Genomic DNA, 21916 nt, shown 5'->3' with positions numbered 1-21916 from the left:
TTCATGGAAGTTGCAATGGCCCTCGTCGACATCAGACAAAGAATGAGGCGCCAGGAGCACACGGGGATTGTAGTGGGGGTTGTAGTAGTGGAGCTAGATAACTACTCGAGTTACAGCCATACTGTCACCAAGATTATAAACCCATGCAATGTCAATCGTTTACAAAGTATTGTAAATTGCAGTGTGCACATATAGCTAAACTTCTGTAGCTGCCAGTACTACAGCAGCGAGCCGCGCGCCTTCTGGTTTGAAGTCTGCATTGTTGCAGATGGACATGGGATGTTGTTGCATAACCATACAAACAACGTGTGTCACACAACTACACAACGTGTGTCACACAACTACACAACGTGTCTATGTGACAGCAGCTGGTGAAAGCGGGAACAAGTCAGCATCAAAATATTCGGACTTTTATTCTAGACTTTTATATTAGTCAAGCAAAAACATTGCAATGCAATGGATTCAGTGACTAATTCCTACTACTCTACTGCTAAAGGACAATCCAGGCTTATTTTGATAAATCCTGCAAGATCTTGCGGGATTTATCAAAATAAGCCTGGATTTTCCTTTAGTGACATTGATGGAATACCCCCCTAGGTAGTAGTGGGGATTACTCACCGAATCCATTGCATTTAAATATTTTGGCTTGACTAGCGAGTGTGTCGTTGATTTTCAAGAACATTGAAATATATTTACATTTTTCAGAATAAAAGTCTGAACATTTGGTCAGTTGCCGACTTCATCCCACTTTCACCAGCTGCTGTCATGTCCCTCCCCAGCGTCTGCACCAGGCGGGAGGACCGAAGATCTGAGGTAGTGTACAGGGATGTGTTGGTCAGGTGATCTGAGGTAGTGTACAGGGATGTGTTGGTCAGGTGTGTGTCGTCTCCTCCATCTCTGTACAGGGATGTGTTGGTCAGGTGATCTGAGGTAGTGTACAGGGATGTGTTGGTCAGGTGATCTGAGGTAGTGTACAGGGATGTGTTGGTCAGGTGTGTGTCGTCTCCTCCATCTCTGCCAGCCACACACTCTTCCCTGAAGGCTCAGTCCTCTGCCCTGATTGGGTAGTCTTTGTGGTTCTTGGCCCTGTGGTGAAGGAAGCGATAAAGAACTAGTAGGTGACAGGGTATTCATTACTGCCGCCCTAAAAACACACAGTGGGCACTATCTTCCCTCTATCTTTCTCACCACCTCTTTTTTTCTCATAACCACTCCTCCCTCTCTCTCTCCCCCCCTCACCAGTCCATTGCAAGTCCTCTCCAGTTCCTGTTGAAGCTCAGGATGGTCTTCATGTCCTCGTCACTCAGGTCAAAGTCACACACCTGTAGAGACAGGCAGCATGGGTTGGCTCTGGTACAACCACATTCTCACAGACGCTGTGCTGCTAGAAACACACGCTTACTCACTCTACACACTCACAAGCACACGCTTACTCACTCTACACACTCACAAGTACACGCTTGCACACACACTCACTATCGTCACTGCTGCTATGTATTACTATTTATTTTATTGCTAACTTTATCTTACACATATTGCCTTATTTACACTTATATTATTGTGTTATTATTGAATAAACATTGATTCATTTGATTAGAATTTTATAGAGCTTCCTACACAAAGTTTTCAGTCCATGTATTTAACAGGGAGCGTTTTGACTTGACTGATCCTGATTTCCAGATGAAGTCCTTTCTATTCGATCATGTTATGCTAATGCCATGTTTCTCAAAAGTAAAAATATTTTTCCCACTGTTCTTTGGATGATTGTTAAGATTGACCTGGAAATTCTCCTTGATCCGATAGGGCGTTGATGACTTGGGAATGACGATCACATTCCTCTGGATATGGAACCGAATCAGAACCTGATGGGAGAACATTGATCAGATTTAAACATTGAACCATCAGATTTATTTTTTTACTCTTTAACCATGTAATTTCCAAACACACCCTGATATCGCGCATGTCTTCTTATGCTGTCTACAGTAAATGTAGTTAATACATTCATTCCCTAACACTGCATTAACACTCCCTTTAAATGGATTTTGGCATGGAGCAGAATTTCAGGTCCGATTGTTATTCCGACTGCTGTGTGTCTATTGCATTCCTTTATGCAGAATTAGAGCAAAGGTCAGTGTTAAGTCACAGGGTTTACAGGGGAGGCTGGTGGAAGAGACATGGGAGGACTGAGGAACGGTATCAAACAGCCGTGTTAAACAGCACCTGTGCAGTGGTCTTGTTGTACCTATCAGCTATGGCCTTTATCTCTGGGTCCTCCAGCAGAGATGGTTCCCCAGCTTTTGCCCTTTTGGAAAATAGATTTGATTAAGTCTTTACAACAGTATACTACCTCTTTACATTGAAAAGGCATTTTACTCCTCCAAGCACAGTACACAATATGTTGGTCCCCCCCTTCATATTGTCCCAAGATATAACAACCCCTAGGTAAAAATCATTATAGTACCTACCCAAAAAACGTTTTGTGTAAAATGTCACTTTAATGTGAGATTGCAGTGATTCTCGTATGTATTATTCTGGTGAGAGAGTGTGTGTGAACTGACCAGGGTCTGTCTGGGGAGCCCAGGGGGCTGTACGCCGTCACAGCGATGCCCTTAGAGTGACAGTAGCTCAGCGGTTCCCAAACTTTTTCAATCAGGCCCCCCTTGGGTAATTGGAAATATTTTCGAGCCCCCCCTAACCCAGTCCCCACCTATATTGATATAATTAATTGTATAAAGTTGTAAAAACATTACATTTTCTCTTCTAATAATAACAAGACACATATATCCAACTATAGTTTTATATTTTATTATGGGTTGAAAAGGAACATAAGTGCTTGGCAAATGATCCTGTGCCACTGAAATATTCAACATATCAACATTAACTAATTTCTACTGCATCACTATTCTTACTCCTCACATTCCTATCACAATTACGATCAATGACTTGTGTGTGCTTGCTTTGCCTTGCAAATCTTCTCAAAGCGGGGTTGTTGTTTTGAGACTGCCACTCTCAGTTCATTCTCAATGTTCAACTTCGACCTGTATTTGCTTTTGATAGCAGCAACAGCAGAAAAGCCTATCTCACACAGGTATGATGTTGCAAAAGGCAGCAGTATTCCCACAGCTTTCTGTCCAATGAGAGGGTAGTCCTTCTCCACTCCAATCCAAAACCCAGCCAAAGTCGTGGATGTGAACTGCAGCCTCATGGTTGACTCTGAAGTCATGTCGATGTACTGTTCCTCTTCCGCAGTGCTGAACATGGCAGGTGGTGGTGCAACAAATGGATCCACAGAGAAGTATTTCTGGAAGCTTTGTTTCAGGGCTGAGATGTGCTCTGTCATACATGGAACCACTGTGCTCTGCAGCTCATTGGTCTCGATGAATGCCTTCAGATTCCCAAATGAGTCGATGTCCCCCTGTTCAAGTCTCCTCCCCCACATGTCCAGTTTCCATGTGAAAGATTGTATCCTGTCCACATTAGACGTGAAGCCCAGGGAGAGGTATGTATCGTCATACTTTCTTGACTTTGGCTTTGGGACGTTTGTTATGGGCTCCTTCGCTTTTCGTTTAGCTTCTGGCTCTTTCATAAACTTATCCATTGTTGTTGTTGCTGCTAGATAGCTGGAATGATGGGGAGGGAGAGCGCGCGTCAATGACGTGAATGGAGCCCCTCTGGGCTCGCGCCCCCTCGCTGCCTCTTTGTTACAGTTTATGGCCTGCGCTCCATTCAGGTTCTCATTTTTATCATCCAACGCCCACAACACCCCTGATGGTAACCTTAAGCAAGCAGTGTTTGTTTACAGCTCTTGTGTGTGCATTTTTCCCCCCTCCCATATTATTTCTGCGCCCCCCCTGCAGTACCCCCGCGCCCCACTAGGGGGTCGCGCCCCACAGTTTGGGAAACACTGCAGTAGCTGATCAGCTTCTCCTGGGTCAGATAGGGGTGGCACTCAACCTGTAGGCACACAGGCACACACACACACACACACACACACACACACACACACACACACACACACACACACACACACACACACACACACACACAGAGGTTTTTGGAACCTGGTCAAAAATGAATTGATGAACAGGGAAAAGGTGAGTATTCATTTTCAGAGAACATCTCTCCCTTGACTTCTCTGTGTGAAATCTTATCTCTCTGAAACACTTTTATCTCTGTCTTTTTATCCATTATCTATTATCTTATTAAATGTTTATCTATTTATTTCTTATATATATATATATATATATATATATATATATATATATATATATATATATATATATTCTTGTCACTTACTATTCTCCTCTTGTTGTATTGTTTATGCTGTATGTAAAGCACTTTGAATTGCCCCTATTGTATGAAATGTGCTATACAAATAAACTTGCCTGGCCTTGCCTTACACACAGACAGACACACACACACTTTAAGGTGAGGCTTTCCTGTAAAAAAGGAAAGCCTCACCTTAAGATGGCGGCGCGCTCAGACGTGCGGCTCGGAGTGGCTCCAACGCTGGTGTTTTTTTAGTGTTTTTAAGTACATTTGTATGTACATTTTTATTTTAGTACTTATAGGGAACGGTTGTGCAAATAGTATTGTATGTACATTTTTATTTTAGTACTTATAGGGAACGGTTGTGCAAATAGTACCTACAGCAGACTAGACTTACTAGAAGTTGGTGCGCAAAATGAGAGGACTGTAACAACGGAATTCTTGAAACAACAAGGAATCCCATTCGAAATCGCTAGGTCGCCGGGTGAAAAGTGGTTCTCGGTCCCAGCCCTCAAATGCAAACGTCGGCGTCGTGATCGTAAGCAACGCCGAGGACGAAGGGGAGGCCTGCTAGCTAGGCTAAAGAGAAGCCCGGATAAACCTGCTTTGCCGAGTATTTTCCTATCCAACGTCAGGTCTCTGGCTAACAAGATGGACGAATTGAGACTGCAGGTCGCTACTAATAACATCGTGGGAGATAGCTGTGTGATTATTCTCACGGAGACCTGGCTAAATGACACCATCTTGGACTCCACGGTAGGCTTGGAAAGAAGGACTTTACACCGGGCGGACCGGACGCTGCTTAGTGAGAAGACGCGAGGAGGCGGCCTCATTATATCTATGAAGGACAGCTGGTGCTTAAACACAAAAACTGTAAGTAGCCACTGCTCCCCAGACCTGGAATACTTGACTGTTAAATGCCGACCCACATACCTCCCGAGGGAATTCAACGCGGTGCACATAACATCTGTTTACATTGCGCCTAACGCGGATGGTAGCTTAGCATTGGCGCGGCTACATGACGTCATCAGTGGTAGACAGAGCGCAGACCCACAGGCAGTTCATATAATCGCCGGAGACTTTAATCATGCTGACCTGAAGGTAGTACTACCCAAGTTCTATCAGCATGTTAAATGTGCAACAAGAGGAGAAAAAACACTGGATAAGGTATACACCAACATCAAGCTTGCTTACAAGGCTAGACCGCTAGCTCATCTAGGCATGTCTGACCATGTGTCAATCCTCCTGATCCCAGCCTACACTCCCATGAGGAAAAGTGCTCCCATCACCACTAAGACTGTCAGAACCTGGCCAGCAGGGTCCGCTCCACTGCAGATCTGCCTGAATGACACCTCATGGCAGGAATATGAGCATGAGGACCTGGAACAGTTCACGTCGTCGGTTCTGAACCACATAGTGAACTGCACCAACTCAGTCACCGTGGACAAACGGGTCCGGGTCTACCCCAACACGAAGCCATGGATGACTGGGAAGGTCCAAAAACTGATCAATGAGAGGGACAACGCCTTCGCAGGGAAGGGCACACTGCTGTACAGCACCACCAGGGCTAACCTAAAGCGCGGCATCCGGGAGGCCAAGGCAGACCACAGAGAGAAGATTGAGGAATGCTTCCTGAGCAGCGACTCCAGGCGGGTGTGGCAGGGGGTTCAGCACATTACAAACTTCAGAGCCAACAGGCTCACAGCCGCAGAGGACGACCCCCTGCTGGCGGAAAAGCTGAACTCCTTCTACGCCCGGTTCGACGAGGGGCGAACGGAGGTAACCACAACACAAACACCACTCTCTCCAGCTCTCAGCAGCCTCACCCTCACAGAGCATGAAGTGAGACGCGTGCTGAAGGCGGTGGACCCCAGGAAAGCCTCAGGGCCGGATGGCGTCCTGGGACGGGTGCTGAGGGACTGCGCCGACCAGCTGGCCGGGGTTTTCACCAACATCTTCAACCAGTCCCTGTCCCAGGCCACCATCCCACCCTGCCTGAAAACCTCAACTATCATCCCAGTCCCGAAGAAAAGCACGGTGAGCTGCCTAAACGACTACCGCCCGGTGGCACTCACACCAATCATCATGAAGTGCTTCGAGAAACTAGTCCGGGCCCACATAGTCACACGCCTCCCGCCCAACCTGGACCCATACCAGTTCGCCTACAGAGCCCACAGGTCCACAGAGGACGCCATCGCGACGACTCTCCACTCCACTCTATCCCACCTGGAGAGGGGAAACAGCTACGCGAGACTGCTCTTTGTGGACTTCAGCTCTGCCTTCAACACCATCCTTCCAGACAGGCTAGTGACCAAACTACTAGACCTGGGACTATCACACTCTATATGTGCATGGATCAAGGACTTCCTGTCTGACCGCCTCCAGAGGGTGCGGGTGGGCTCCCTCACCTCCACAGCCCTCAGACTCAGCACTGGGTCCCCCCAGGGCTGCGTGCTAAGCCCCATCCTCTACAACCTCTACACCTACGACTTCACCCCCGTCCACCCCAGCAACTCCATCGTAAAGTTTGCAGACGACACCACCGTGGTGGGCTGCATCTCGGGGGGGGGACGAGGCGGCGTACAGGGATGAGGTAGAGCAGCTGAGCAAGCTGTGCAAGGTTAACAACCTGCTGCTGAACCAGTCAAAGACCCAGGAAATCATCGTGGACTTCAGGGGGAAAAAATCTGAGGTCCAGCCCCTGCTCATCGACGGAGGGAGCGTGGAAAGAGTCTCAACCCTCCGATTCCTGGGGGTGCACATACAGGATGACCTGTCCTGGAAGAACAACACAGCAGCCATCATCAAGAAGGCACAACAGCGGCTCTTCTTCCTGAGAGTCCTCAGGAAAGACCACATCAGACAGGAGATGCTGGTGGCCTTCTACCGCTGCGCAGTGGAGAGCATCCTCACCTACTGCATCTGCAACTGGTTCTCCAGCTGCACAGCCGCAGAGAGGAATGCGCTACAGAGAGTCGTGAGAACGGCCCAGAAGATCACCGGCGCCCCCCTCCCCTCTCTGGAAGAGCTGTACAACACACGCTGCCTCAGGAAGGCCTCCAAGATCTCCAGAGACCCATCCCACCCTAGGTACGAACACTTTGCTCGGCTGCCCTCGAACAGGCGGTACAGGACCATGTTCGCAAGGACAAACAAACTGAAGCTCAGCTTCTACCCCAGGGCCATCCATTTTTTTCTTTTCCTAGCACCAGGGGAGCCCCCCCTCCCAAATTTCGTTGTTTGGTACCTGTACTATATCAATGACAATAAAGACCATTCATTCATTCATTCATTCATTCATTCATAAAGGGGAGATGATTCAACAATCCACCCCCGCTGTGTTTAACAAGTTTAACAAGTGTTGCCTGTAAGTTACCTGGTTGATGTAAGTTACCTGGTTGATGTAAGTTACTTGGTTGATGTAAGTTACCTGGTTGACGGCAGGCTTGTACTTGAGGCCTGGCTTGTTCAGGACGGCGTCTATCTGCTCGCTGCTGAAGTTGGAGATTCCGATGGCTTTGACCAGACCAGCATCCACCAGCTCCTCCATGGCCTTTTAAACATATTGTCAACATTGGTATTAGAGAAACACTTCTATTTCACTCCTATCAAAATCCTACAATATAATCTAGTATTCCTGTGTTGAGGATTTTAGCTTTTAGAACCACAACACCCATCATTTGTATTACCTCCCAAGTGTCCAAGAAGTTACTGTCATCTGCAATGACTTGTCCATCTTCACCAACAGGAAATAGATTGTCTCCCGACTGCAATGTCAAACAAACTAGTTACCGTGGGACATTTTGTTTCTCTATAACCAAGGATACAACACAAGCTGAGAGAACAGTTACTTCCAATGTTACTACAGTTTAATACCTGTATGTCATAGTAAATGTTACATTACAACATACTGTATGCTTCCCTGTGTTTCCGTTTTAGATTCATAGTTTATGTACAACAATGGTAGCGATCATTAAAATCTAGATAATGCACACGTGTCAACGCACGGACACGGACACACACGCACACACACATTACACACACAGTGTTGGCTCAGTGTCTGTACCCTGAAGCCCATAGGGAAGTGCATCAGGTAGAGGTCCAGGTAGTCTAGCTTGAGGTCACTCAGGGTCTTTTGACAAGCTCCTTTCACCAAGGACTTCTCATGGAAGGTGCGCCACAACTTTGGGGAGAAACAGTCATATGAAACACTGGGAAAAACAGTGAATATTGTTATCACATATATTGTTATCAGCTTCATTTGAATTTAAAGGATGCTACACTTTTTGGAGACTTGATAGCAGACGACCCATCTCAGTGAGTAGTATTTACAGCTGCAGTGGAGGTGATTTGGTCTTGACTTGTCTAAGATTCCCAAACTAATACCCCCTGTGGGTTTTAGCTCAGCAGGCTTACACAGTACAACAACCCGATTAGTCACACAGCCATAATGGATGGAAAAGCAGTACTGGCATGTCGTTGGCCTCAATCCTACGTACATCGGTTGGATTACATGCTTTCTTATCTGCATGCATGACCTCTTGGTAAACCAGGCTGTAGGCAGAGAGACAGAGAGACAGAGAGTGGCTTTTCTAGGAAATCTGAGATTTCAGGATTTTTTCCCACTGTTCTTTCTCCACAGACACGGTTGGTGTGACCACCCACCTTACTGACGACAAACAGGTCCTCTCTCTTCACGACCCCTTGGTCGATCATGGCGTGAATCCCGCTTCCCACTTCTTCCTCGTTCTGATACACGTGCGGGCGCCCCGTCGATGTGTCTGTAGCCCGCGGCGATGGCCACCTTCACAGCCTCTGCTACTTGTCCTCCTATGGAGGCCTGGAGTTTTAGAGGAATTATTGGTTAGGTCATATGTGCACTGTGGGGTTAGCACAGGTAAGGGAAGTAAGGGTTAGAGGGTTTAGTAGGGTCCCTAGTAAGGTCTTTAGAATTAGGGCTTACATATAATGTTAACATGCTCAGTAGTAGGCTACTGTCTCCCTCAAAGTCACATTTAACTTTTACAGTTGTTACTGTGTTTACATCATCTATTCTGCTGTATTGTAGGCTACACCACGACTAAAGACCTTATTAAACCCTCTAATCCTTTACGTTCCTCAACTCAGCGGTTACCTGTTGTGACGCCTCCCACTCTGCTCATACTTTCCATGTTCATACTTTCCATGTTCATACTTTTCAGTTGGCCAACATTTTAAAAAAAACTTGTTTTGTATTGGTCTTAAGTAATATTCTAATTTTCTGAGATACTAAATGTGGGGTTTTCATTAGTTGTCAGTAATAATCATCAAAATTAAAAGCAATAAACACTTTAAATATATCAGTCTGTGTGGAATGAATGTATACATTATACAAGTTTCACTTTTTGAATGGAATTACTGAAATAAATCAACTTTTTGATGATATTCTAATTATATGACCAGCACCTGTATATATGAGATGGGTGTGTCCTCAGCTCTCTCTCTTCCTTCCTTTTGATTTGGTTCCGTTGGGGGTTTGTTTGTAAGGTCTCTGGGTACCAGGTTTTGGGGCCTTTCAGTTTTGCACTACATACATCCATACAGCTCTTACACATACAACATACATTATACAACCATTCACTCGTGGCATACACTACTGATTCTTATCCATAATCATATACATATGTTATTTAGTTTATGTTGGCTTATTTACTTAAATAAAACTTTATTTGGATAATTTAAACACATGTGTGGACTCCCTTATTTGTCACCACCTTCGGGTGTGTAACACTGTGCTAACCCCACAGTGCACATATGACCTAACCAATAATTCCTCTAAAACTCCAGGCCTCCATAGGAGGACAAGTAGCAGAGGCTGTGAAGGTGGCCATCGCCGCGGGCTACAGACACATCGACGGGGCGCACCTGTATCAGAACGAGGAAGAAGTGGGAAGCGGGATTCACGCCATGATCGACCAAGGGGACGTGCAGAGAGAGGACCTGTTTGTCGTCAGTAAGGTGGGTGGTCACACCAACCGTGTCTGTCTGTGGGGAAAAAATAACTGGAAGAAAAACCTGAAGTTGCTGATTCACTAGAAGAGCCTTGTCTCTCTGCTATTGATTTACTCTACTACAGCCTGGTTTACCAAGAGGTCATGCACGCAGAAAAAGAAAGCATGTCATCCAACCAATGTACGTAGGATTTGAGGCCAATGACATCATCAAGACCAAATCACCTCACTCCACTTCAGCTGCATATACGACTCACTGAGATGGGTCGTCTGCTATCCAGTCTCAAGATGTAACATCCTTTAGCCTAAATTCAAATGAGGCAATAACAATATTCACTGTTTTTCCCAGTGTTTCATATGACTGTTTCTCCCCAAAGTTGTGGAACACCTTCCATGAGAAGTCCTTGGTGAAAGGAGCTTGTCAAAAGACTCTGAGTGACCTCAAGCTTGACTACCTGGACCTCTACCTGATTCACTTCCCTGTCGGCATGAAGGTACGGACACAGAGCGAACACTGTGTGTGCATGTGTGTGTAATGTGTGTGTGTGTGTATATGTGTGTTGTGTGTATATGTGTGTTGTGTGTGTGTGTGTGTGTGTGTGTGTGTGTCCGTGCGTTGACACGTTTGCATTATCCAGATTTTAATGATTGCTACCATTGTTGCACATAAACTATGAATCTAAAGCGGAAACACAGGGAAGCATACAGTATGTTGTAATGTAACATTTACTATGACATACAGGTATTAAACTGTAGTAACATTGGAAGTAACAGTTCTCTCAGCTTGTATTGTATCCTTGGTTATAGTGGTGAAACAAAATGTCCCACGGTAACTAGGTTGTTTGACATTGCAGTCGGGAGACAATCTATTTCCCGTTGGTGAAGATGGACAAGTCATTGCAGATGACAGTAACTTCTTGGACACATGGGAGGTAATACAAATGATGGGTGTTGTGGTTCTAAAAGCTACAGTCCTGAACACAGGAATACTAGATGGTATTGTAGGATTTTGACAGGGGAGTGAAATAGAAGTGTTTCTCTAATACCAATGTTGACAAAGGAGCTGGTGGATGCTGGTCTGGTCAAAGCCATCGGAATTTCCAACTTCAGCAGCGAGCAGATAGATGCCCTCCTGAACAAACCAGGCCTCAGGTACAAGCCTGCCATCAACCAGGTAACTTACATCAACCAGGTAACTTACAGGCAACACCAGCGGGGGTGGATTGTACCAAAGACTTGTTCAATCATCTCCCCTTTACAGGAAAGCCTCACCTTAAAGTGTGTGTGTGTGTGTGTGTGTGTGTGTGTTTGCGCGCGCGCCTCCAGGTTGAGTGCCACCCCTATCTGACCCAGGAGAAGCTGATCAGCTACTGTCACTGCATCGCTGTGACGGCGTACAGCCCCCTGGGCTCCCCAGACAGACCCTGGTCAGTTCACACACACTCTCACCACAATAATACTTACGAGACTCACTGCAATCTTACATTAAAGTGCCATTTTACACACAACTTTTTTTTCAGGTACTGCAATGATTTTTACCTAGGGGTTGTTATATCTTGGGACAATATAAAGGGGGGGACCAGCATATTGTGTACGGTACTGTGCTTGGAGGAGTAAAATGCATTTTCAATGTAAAGAGGTAGTATACTGTTGTAAAGACTTAATCAAATCTATTTTCCAAAAGGGCAAAAGCTGGGGAACCATCTCTGCTGGAGGACCCAGAGATAAAGGCCATAGCTGATAGGTACAACAAGACCACTGCACAGGTGCTGTTTAACACGGCTGTTTGATACCGTTCCTCTGTCCTCCCATGTCTCCTCCACCAGCCTCTCCTGGAAACCCTGTGACTTAACACTGACCTTTGCTCTAATTCTGCATAAAGGAATGCAATAGACACACAGCAGTCGGAATACCAATCAGACTTTTATATAACATTTGATATCAGGGTGTGTTTGGGAATTACATGGTTAAAGAGTAAAACATTTTTCAGATGGTTCAATTCAAATCGGATCAATGTTCTGCCATCAGGTTCTGATTCGGTTCCAAATCCAGAGGAATGTGATCGTCATTCCCCCAAGTCATCAACGCCCCATCGGATCAAGGAGAATTTCCAGGTAAATCTTGTTAAATCCCCCATAAATACATGTCATGTCAGAGATGTAAAAAAAAAAAAAATCGACTTAAAGAAATAACCATAGAGCAGTAGAGCTGTATCCTGCTCTTGAACTGAAAACTTTGTGTAGAAAGCTCTATAAAATGTAATCAAATTAAATAAATGTTTATTCAATAATAACACAATCATTTTACGCAATATAGCAGCAATGATGATAGTGAGTGTGTAGAGTGAGTAAGCGTGTGCTTGTAAGTGTGTAGAGTGAGTAAGCGTGTGCTTGTGAGTGTGTAGAGTGAGTAAGCGTGTGCTTGTGAGTGTGTAGAGTGAGCAAGCGTGTGCTTGTGAGTGTGTAGAGTGAGTAAGCGTGTGCTTGTGAGTGTGTAGAGTGAGTAAGCGTGTGCTTGTGAGTGTGTAGAGTGAGTAAGCGTGTGCTTGTGAGTGTGTAGAGCGAGTAAGCGTGTGTTGCTAGCAGCACAGCGTCTGTGAGAATGTGGTTGTACCTCTACAGGTGTGTGACTTTGACCTGAGTGACGAGGACATGAAGACCATCCTGAGCTTCAACAGGAACTGGAGAGCATTTACAATGGAATGGTGAGGGAGAGAGAGAGAGAGAGAGAGAGAGAGAGAGAGAGAGAGAGAGAGAGAGAGAGAGAGAGTTGATAGAAGGAGATAGGGGGAGGAGTGGTTGGTGAGAAAGAGAGAGAGAGAGAGAGAGGGAGGGGGGTTGATAGAAGGAGATCAGGGGAGGAGTGGTTAAGAGAAAGAAAGAGGGAAGATAGTGCCCACTGTGTGTTTTTAGGGCGGCAGTAATGAATACCCTGTCACCTACTAGTTCTTTATGGCTTCCTTCACCACAGGGCCAAGAACCACAAAGACTACCCAATCAGGGCAGAGGACTGAGCCTTCAGAGAAGAGTGTGTGGCTGGCAGAGATGGAGGAGACGACACACCTGACCAACACATCCCTGTACACTACCTCAGATCTGCAGTCCTCCAGCCTGGAGCAGATGCTGGGGAGAGACACACACTTTCTGTAGTTGTGTGAGGTCTAACACACGTTCTGTAGTTGTGTGAGGTCTAACCACTGATATCATATGTGACAGCAGCTGCTGAAAGGGGGAACAAGTCGGCAACCAATCCTGATGTCTTTTATTCTGAAAAATGTGAATTAATTTAAACGTTGTTGAAAGTCAATGACTTACTCGCTAGTCACAGGGATTAAAGCAAAAAAGAAAAATCTCTTGACTCCATTTTTTTTCAGGCCAAGTCATATTCTTATTTTAACCTCCACTATATATTTTGTATTTAATAGCGTTAGCGTCATGATTTTGCATGACAGTGCTGCTTCAGAGCTAAATCAGGCTAAATCCAAACTTTGATTTGATTGCAATCTTGATTAGGCATTATTCGTAGGCTATTTCAACTTGCTATGTCTAATGCATTCATACACTCGTATAGGCTAATTTGCTTGTGTGACGTTTACAGACGTAGCCTAGGCTATATAGTTAGTATGATATATTATTATCATACTAAGGAAAAAAATAATAAAGTGAAAAAAAGATATAATATATCATACTATACTATGTGTTATATTTTTTGATATAGTATAGAATGATAATAGTAAGTTGGTCTGTTACCTGTAGAGGTTTGAGTAAAACAACTAAAACTCAACCATATGTTTGATATAGTTCATAACCGGGCCCCTGAATATATGAACTGTAACATAGATATGGAGAGAAATATACATGATTATAATACAAGAGGAAGTATTATGTCATGCAGTGTTCCTCTTGTCAAAAGCAAAACAGCAAGAAGCTCCTTTTTCTATACTGGGATTTCTTTATGGAACCATCTGCCTCTGCATATAAAGCAAAGCCATCTTTAAAACAAAAGTGAAGTCTTATTTATGGGGAGAACTAATGGCTCACCCTTAAGAACGAGAGGATGATTCTGTTTTGTTTTGTTTCACTTTATGTTTCCATGTTGTGTTTTAAATTGTGTTGTTTCTTATGCTGTTTTATGCTGTTTTAGGACGTGTGATGTTTTGTTTTATTCATTATATGTTTTATGCTCTATTGATGTTTTGTTTTATTCATTTTATGTTTCCACTGAGGACCACTTTGGAAATAAGTGTTTTAAATAATGCTTTCAAGTGCTATCCTCTGGACATTTTACTGAGTGTCATGATGTGTTAATGATTCTATTGTAAATTCCTAATAAAAATCAAATCAAATCAAAATCAAATCAAATCAGTATGTGTCAAAGGGTTAGGGTTACCCTATCCTAGGTTTTTACCTCTCTATCATAGGTTTCCCTTTATATCCTAGGTTTCTCTTTATATCCTAGGTTTCCCTTTATATCCTAGGTTTCTCTCTATATCCTAGATTTTCCTTTATACAACAACTTTGTCTCGGACTTGTTTGGAGAGTTCCTTGGTCTTCATGGCAGTGTTTGGTTGGTGGTGCCTCTTGCTTAGGTGTTGCAGCCTCTGGGGCCTTTCAGAAAAGGTGTGTATATACTGACAGATCATGTGACACTTAGATTGCATACAAGTGGACTTCATTTCACTAATTATGTGACTGGTTGCACCAGAAGTTTTTAGGGGCTTCATAACAAAGGGGGTGAATACATTATGCACATGCCAATTTTCAGTTCTTTATTTTTAAAAATTCTTTTTTATATATATATTTCTCATTTCATTTAAAAACTAACACTATTTTGTGCAGATTCATCAAATAAAATTCTGTTTTTTTTTTTTTTTTTTTAATTACAGGTTGTAATGTAATAAAATAGGTAAAAAGCCAAGGGGGGTGAATACTTTTGCAAGGCACTGTAGGTTTTTCTTTATATCCTAGGTTTCCCTTTATATCCTAGGTCTCTCTTTTTTCAGTTTTTTTTAATCATTTGTAGTATAGTATATGTAGTATATAGTATAGTATGATATATTATTATCATTCTAAGGAAGAAAATAATGAATATCATACTATACTATATACTACATCATACTATCATACTAAGGAAGAAAATAATAAAGTGAAAAAAGAACATAGTATACTATATTCTTTTCTTCTTCTTTTTTTCACTTAATTATTTTTTCCCTTTATTGTAATACAAAAGCACATGGACACACACATTTATAGTATGTTGTAGTATAGTATGATAGTATAGTATGACTACATCATACTATAATAAAAAAAAATTGTGACACTATATTACATCATAATATATCATACTATACTATATAAGTCAAGCCAAGATATTGCAATTATGCAATGGATTCGGTGAGTTATCCCCACTACTACCTCATTAACTATAACACTACTTTCCATTGTAGCAGGCTCATAAAACAAGTTGTGTTGGCAACAAATAAAACTGACGATGTCTTGAAATATGAATGACAGTGATATTGCTTAATTACATGCATACATAAAAAGAAACTGAGGAGAAAAAAGCTTTTAATCTAATACAGTAAAAAAAACACAGTTCACACTGAGCACTGATGAACATCATTATGTGAAAAACTAGTCAATATCAATCGAGAGAATCAATCCTCTTAAGGCTAGGAGTGTGATGGTGTGAGGGGACGTCTTCCTCTACTCAGGTCATCACATTGGTAGTGATGAGAGTTATCCCCCAGACAATGCTTTGAGTGTCTAGATAAGTGCTTCATAAGTCCAGTCAATAATCATTAACAGTTATCATTAATAGCAACGCCTATGATAGGAAGAAGAAAGGAGTGTTCATAAAAAAACCAAATATGCTAAATAGCTGATAACACGATGACATCTCCAATTTAGCACATTGACCCTTCCCTAATAACTAGTCAATGCTGGTCATCATGTTAGCCTGGTGAAAGAAAACATTTTCCTCTTTTTGGCAGTTGACTGAAATTAACAATAAAGAAAGGTAATGTAATACCATGTGTCTATGCACCCTCACTATTGTACTTCATGTAAACTTACTTCAAGATAAAGTTGACAACTCAAACCTATTACATTTATATCAGGCCGTCATTGTAAACATCACAATTTGTTCTTAATTGATCCGCTTGGTAAAACAATAATAAAACAGCTGTATAATAATGTAACATTTACATTCTGTCAAATAATACAGCAATCCTGGTCAGTAAATGAGTGGCTTGTTTATTAGCGCTGGGATGCACTGTATAAGAAACTATGGTAGGACCAAATCTGAAGAGCCACTGAAACCCCAAAATGGATCATGTGATTCTACTGTTGAACTAATAACTCAACTCATGTAACTTATATCAGTAACTCTGGGTCTCATAATAGACCAGTTGTCATACACATAGGCCATAATGCTACGCTGAAGTCATTTTATTGACCCTGTGGTTAAATTGGCTTAATTTTTGCTTTGAGATAGTGCAGTTAGCGTTGATTAAAAGGCAAGAAAAGAGGATGTGAAGAGTAATAAAGAAAAAGAGGATGTACGCATACTGTACATTTCCTATCTTGGGAGAGATATCCTATAATGCAGCATAGTGTGCAACAGACACCACGTTGGGGTTCGCTACTTGTGCCTATTTCCATACGGCAGCACCTGATGACAACCCTGTGACATTGACGTTTTCCTCAGAACGCTGCGTGGAAAGGGTAGTCTTTGTGCTTGTCGCTCCTAGAATGAGAAGGGAAAAAGGTCAAGACAAGTCGCTCACATGATTCCAACTTCAGAAAAAACACAGGATGGACTTGGCAGTCAAATCGATTAAATACGATACAATGCCATTAGCCTGATGTCATCGAATCGTGAGCTTAGAATTATAAGGTTCTATCTCCGTTTATGGTAGTTCAGATATCGAGGGTCAAAGTTTTTACATTCCATTATGTTTTGTGAGATGGAACCTTTGTATTTTATGAATTACTAACAAAAAAATGTCAACATTTAAAAAATAACACCGCACAGGCATTAATAAACATCTAATGGATCAGATTATGTAAAAAACTAAATTTTGACAAAAATGGAGATAGAACCTTATAATTCTAACGTCACGAAAATGTCTACAAGTACAGAGATGATAAGGTGGTGTCTCACATTCCCATGGCACAGACTCTCCAGGGCCTGTTGAACCCTAGAATGGTCTTCATCTCCTCCTCGCTCAACTCAAAGTCAAACACCTGAAATGTAATCGATTTTTAAATACATGTTCACACCAACGTCGCGTACAGTATGTTGTTTGTGAACTCGGCAACTAAGCCAAGTAGCCACGAGTCTTCGATTCAAACCTCTGAACATTAGAAAGTACCTGGAAATTCTCCCGAATGCGCTCGGGTGTGATGGACTTGGGAATCACAACCACTTTCCTTTGGATGTGGAAGCGGATCAGAACCTGAAGAGAGGGAAGTGTGAAGTGAAACTTTATTTACAGGTGCAACTCAAAAAATGTGAATATCGTGCAAAAGTTCATTTACTTCAGTAATTCAACTTAAAGGGTTAAACTTAGATATTATATAGACTCATTACATGCAAAGCGAGATATTTAAAGCCTTTATTTGTTATACATTTTATGATTATGGCTTACAGCTTATGAAAACCCCAAATTAAATATCTCAGAAATGTTTAATATTACATGAAATCAATAAGAAAAGGATTTTAAATACAGAAATGTCAGCCCTCTGAAAAGTATAATCATGCATATGTACAATGCAATGAGTCTATATAATATTTAAGTTTAACCCTTTAAGTTGAATTACTGAAATGAATGGACTTTTGCACGATATTCTATATTTTTTTTGTTGCACCTGTATTTATATAGCGCCTTTCGTACATGAACGCAACTCAAAGCGCTTTACGATAGAAACAAAAGAGGGGAAAAAAGGAGTGGGTTAAGAGAAAGAAAGAGGTGGTGAGGGAGGGAGGGAGAGGAAAGGGCTGTGTCATGATGATGTGACTCTGACCAGAGGTTAACCGGCCTCATGGGGCCAGTATGGAGCTGACTGGATGTGAGATGTGCTGAGTCACTCTTGGAGGGCAAACGGAGCTTCATAAACACGTGCTTCTTTATCTTTAAACAAATGTGTTTTTGGTCCATCGAGGGGTTGCGTTTGTCTTCCAAGAGCAACCGAACACATCGTACATATTCAGCCATGCCACTAAAGCAGGCCTTTCTGGGCCTCATATGTAGTACCTGAGCAGAGGTCTTCTTGTGCTTCTCAGCGATGGCCTTGATCTTGGGATCCTCCAGCAAAGACGGGTCCTCTGGCTTGGCCCTGTTAATTAGGATGTACACATTAACAGAATGAATCTATAGCAAAGCTGAAATACTCTATATCTCCCTGTTTACATTTCTGAGGGACAAGTTCAAATGAGGTGATCTTTGCTTTGGATTGTTTGTGCTGTAATACTTTTTTATGTTTTAAAGTTGTTTATATTTATTCTTCGGAAAATGCACATTGTATTGTATCTGTGTGTGTATAAAAAAATGTGCTAGGTAGATAAAGTTATAACCTTTTCACAGAGAGAGCCATGTACAGTAGTGTGTCCAGTCATTATCAACAGAGTACCGATTTCACACTGGCCTGAATGTGTAATGGTAATTAGGTGTTTTGAAACTGGCCAGAGTTAATACACTAGAGTCTTAGTGTGAGAGTGTGTGAACTGACCAGGGTCTGTCTGGGCTCCCCAGGGGGCTGTACGCCGTCACCTCGATGCCCTTAGAGTGACAGTAGCTGATCAGCTTCTCCTGGTTGAGATAAGGGTGACATTCCACCTGCCATGGGTAGGAGTATTCATGAGATTATTATTTATTAATTATACAGTACATACAGTATATGAGACAGAGAGAAATAATTATCACAACATAGTACCAGCAGTATACCAGGATGTTTATAGATATAGACAGCAGGGATAAAGTCACCAGATTACTGCGGTCTAGCCTCAGGGTGATTGGTGGCGACTATTAGGTCTTAGCTGGCCTGTGTTGGCCAGACCTGCCACTGTGAATAAGACAACGAGAGGAAGAGAATGACAGCACGAGGGCCTCTGCCCTTTAAAGGGGGGATTCAAAACTCCTCAAGGAAAAGCTAGTTTTGCTTGTTGCTTAGCGTCCAGAAAGCAAACAACAAAACACCAGACATCATTTGATACAATTGGGAGTTTTATCCCTTTTAGACTTATGCGTTGCTTTGAGCGACTGGCGATCTTAAGCGAAGTATTAGGGTGTGTTCTCACTAGAACATTTGCTTCACTTGGAATCGGAGTTTAGGATAAAATGCGCTTTGCTCTGCGTCATTTGGAGCTGTGAGAACACGCATTCAAAGTCACACCCAGAGCAAACAACCAACGGAATGCTCCGCTTGAAAAGGGTGGTTTCGCTCCGGTTAGAAACGACGCATTGAGGCTGTCCATAGGAAAACAACAGCGCATGCGTGTTGATCTGGATAAGAGCGGGACGAACGGGCAATTTTCAAATTATTCTGCCCAATCAACTACCACGTCTGTTGCTTCGATTGCGTATATGTTACTTCGTTTACATAAAGGGCTGTGAGAACGCAAATCAATAACAGAAATAATTTATGCAACAATGTTGCAATCTCATCCACTTGCTCCGGGTCACGATTCAGACTTTCATGTGAGGACATGACCTTATTTCTGTCGAAACTTGGAAATGATTTTCAATGACCCACAACTAAAGTGGGGGTAGATTATCCTAGAAAGCTAGAACACACAGGTAAGCGAAACCGGTCTGTACCTGGTTGATGGCAGGCTTGTGCCTGAGACCTGGTTTGTTCAGGAGGGCCTCGATCTGCTCGCTGTTGAAGTTGGAAACGCCGATGGCATTGACGTGACGAGAATCCAGCAGGTCCTCCATCGCCTGGAATACAAACACACATCAGAGGAGGAGGACAGGAGAGGAGGGGAGGGGAGAGGAGGAGAGGAGAGGAGGAGGGGAGAGGAGGAGAGGAGAGGACAGGAGGGGAGAGGAGAGGAGAGGAGAGGAGAGGACAGGAGGAGAGGAGAGGAGAGGAGAGGAGAGGAGAGGACAGGAGGGGAGAGGAGAGGAGAGGAGGAGAGGAGGGGAGAGGAGAGGACAGGAGGGGAGAGGAGAGGAGAGGAGGAGAGGAGGGGAGAGGAGAGGACAGGAGGGGAGAGGAGGAGAGGAGAAGACAGGAGGGGAGGAGAGGAGAAGACAGGAGGGGAGGAGAGGAGAGGAGGAGGAGAGGAGAGGACGGGAGGGGAGAGGAGGAGAGGAGAACAAGAAAATAAATATATATACACACAATATACAATAACTGGATTTAAGATAATGTCGCCGCTGCCTCCTTCCTGTCTACCTCACCTCCCATGTCTCCAGGAAGCTGGTCCCATCGGTGATGGCTTGCCCTTCGCTGTCCGAGGGGAAGAGCGCCTCTCCAGCCTGCGTAACCACAGTTACCACAGAAACAACCAGAAGCGTCACGTCATACTCGTCACATGATACTCGTCACATGATACTCCCGTGCCTCTGACACCATAAACCGAATCCCTTAGTTTCTAAATGAATTATGGTCATAAAAAAAGCAAAAGCATATTGAAGCAAATCCGATCCTGAAACTCTATCCTTCTTCCTAAGGTGTGCACTTTCTTCACTCTGCCAAACGGATGATTGCTTACACCCATCCGATGCTTTTGAATCAATGTGGGGTCGTGAGAATGGAGAGCATTAGGATGTAAAATATGACAAATGAATTATGAGGTAAAATGAGGTATATGCATATGACCTGAAAGCCCATAGGCCAGTGCACCAGGTAGAGGTCAAGGTAGCCTAGATTGAGGTCACTGAGAGTCTTCTCACAGGCTTCCTTCACCAAGGACTTTGTATGGAAGGTGCTCCACAGCTGTAGAAAGAGGAAAAACATCTTACCCACAGCCCAATCTGGTGGTATTTCATGCTCAAACAGATACCTGTTACGCAACTTATCGGCCAACCTCAGAAACTCCTCTTACACAATCGTCTAATACCACAACCCACAAGCCAAGCTCTGATTTTATCCCTACGACTCTACGGCACGCATTCACAGATAAGGTTTAAGAGTAATCCTAGATTAAAAAAGCATCTTGGGTGAATTTTAGGCCAGGGCTAGGCTTAAGCCTTATCTGTGAAACCGACCCTACGTGTTCTGAGAAAGCTGCGCAACAACCTTCAAATGCTCCTGTAACTAGTTCTCTCTGTCTATTGGTTTTAAGTTTAGATTATCTGTATAGGTAAAACAGAAATAATGGATTATTTATGAGGGATTTCTTCTCTTGGACACGTGGTCCATTTGGGTGGTAGTTTATTTGAGGTGAAAAGGAAGTGGGAGTTTATTTGAGGTGAAAAGGAAGTTTCAAGCTGTTCAGCAGAAAACTTGGGCGAGGTGCTGGCGACGGAGCAGAATGCCGAAGGGTAAAGAAGAAGCCGCACACTCTCGTTCCAGATGCAAAAGGTCAGGTGTATCATTTAACGACAACAGTTTCATCCAGAAGCCTTTGTCAAGTCTTACAAACAGGATGGTGCATGTCGGCCATTAAATAGACTAGGTGTTAAATAGACAGGTGTAGACAGGTGT

At 43.3% G+C, this 21916-nt stretch overlaps 2 pseudogenes across 2 annotated transcripts; one reads left to right on the top strand and one right to left on the bottom strand.

Annotated features, from left to right (window-relative positions):
- Positions 1-974: 974 nt before the first annotated feature.
- Positions 975-9431, bottom strand: LOC308164085 (aldo-keto reductase family 1 member B1-like; annotated as a pseudogene). The gene is made up of 11 exons: positions 9423-9431; positions 8935-9109; positions 8336-8452; positions 7959-8036; positions 7700-7822; positions 3906-3954; positions 2559-2640; positions 2221-2302; positions 1779-1862; positions 1240-1322; positions 975-1086 (listed from the first exon to the last, which is right to left on the bottom strand). The product of its transcript is annotated as an aldo-keto reductase family 1 member B1-like (transcript).
- Positions 9432-9722: 291 nt separating this feature from the next.
- On the top strand, positions 9723-13272 carry LOC308164084 (aldo-keto reductase family 1 member B1-like; annotated as a pseudogene). Its single transcript has 10 exons — positions 9723-9731; positions 10096-10266; positions 10637-10753; positions 11114-11200; positions 11320-11433; positions 11586-11686; positions 11944-12025; positions 12288-12373; positions 12881-12963; positions 13230-13272. The product of its transcript is annotated as an aldo-keto reductase family 1 member B1-like (transcript).
- The last annotated feature ends 8644 nt before the right edge of the window (positions 13273-21916 follow it).

This window comes from Nansenia antarctica (genome assembly GCF_963989245.1).
Source record: "Nansenia antarctica genome assembly, chromosome: 8".
NCBI lineage: Eukaryota > Metazoa > Chordata > Actinopteri > Argentiniformes > Microstomatidae > Nansenia > Nansenia antarctica.
Note: the sequence above shows the minus strand (reverse complement) of the source record. Positions and strands in the feature narration are given on the sequence as shown.